The sequence below is a fragment of the Pseudophryne corroboree genome, chromosome 1 (genome assembly GCF_028390025.1).
Source record: "Pseudophryne corroboree isolate aPseCor3 chromosome 1, aPseCor3.hap2, whole genome shotgun sequence".
Taxonomy (NCBI): Eukaryota; Metazoa; Chordata; class Amphibia; order Anura; family Myobatrachidae; genus Pseudophryne; species Pseudophryne corroboree.
The window spans coordinates 161,318,025-161,319,155 of NC_086444.1; the positions used below are offsets into that span (position 1 = coordinate 161,318,025).

The 1,131-nt window shown below is 37.8% G+C and overlaps 1 pseudogene; it reads left to right on the forward strand.

Annotated features, from left to right (window-relative positions):
- Nucleotides 1-771: 771 nt before the first annotated feature.
- LOC134936814 (5S ribosomal RNA) lies at nucleotides 772-891 on the forward strand (annotated as a pseudogene).
- Nucleotides 892-1,131: the final 240 nt, after the last annotated feature.

Sequence of the window (1,131 nt, forward strand, 5' to 3'; positions counted from 1 at the left end):
TGGTTTAGCATCAACCTTGCAGCACACTGCTATTTAATTATTACTGCCTGCTATGGCTAATGAATAATACCTTCAGCCGTCTATCTGCTTTTTCTTTTTTCTCATTATAGCCTCTCAGACACATTGTAAAAAAATTTTTGCTCAAGCATAAGAGGCTTATATATAGTGAGAATTATTGGTTGGCGATACAATTTTAGGAGCCACACATAATATTGGTGTTATTGCCCCATTAAATATCACCACTCTATCCTGTTTAAAAATTTTTTTGCAGCATATTGCTAATTAATTGTTAGTATGCACATTACTGCCCGGTATAACTATTGAACAAAACTTTCAGCTGTTTATCTGCTCCTTTTCTTCTCATTATAGCCTCTTTTGACACATTGTAAGAATTTTTTCTCAAGTTTTAGAGGCCTGTATATAGTGAGATTTATTGGTTGGTGATATAAAGTAAGGGGCTACATACACTGTATCACTGATGGTATTGCCTCATTGAATATCACCATTCTATCCTGGCTATGCAAGTGGAAAAGATATTCCCTTGCATATGATAACTGTCCTTATTATTAATTATATAGTGGACATCTCTCCATATAATTCTTGCACATGATAATTGTTCCACTATCCCTTATTGGATTTTGCTGTAATCTCACTCCCTAGTTTTGGGCATAAGTTCAATACAGATTTTTGAACACACGATTGACTTAGATCAATTGGAATATTTGTTCGGGCGATACGGGTATTGGGATCGACTGAACGGGCAGATAAAACTATTGCGGACATACCCCACTGGAGATGCCCGATCTCGTCTGATCTTGGAAGCCAAGCAGTGGAGGGCCGGGTCAGTACTCGGATGGGAGACCACCTTGGAACACCCTGGTACTGCAAAAAATTCTTCTGCCCGATCTAGATGGATCCCTATTAATACCAACTGGCACTCGGTTCTGTATGACTTATGATTCAATTCTCTACGCTAAAATAATCCTGAATAGGATTGCTGTAGAATAAATGATGGTCATATATTACGCAAAAGCGTCATTGTGATTACAGTAAATCCACTAGCCCTAAGATTTGGATTCCGGCTTTTCATTGTGGTATCTGAAACCATATGAATTATTCTCCATATAGTGC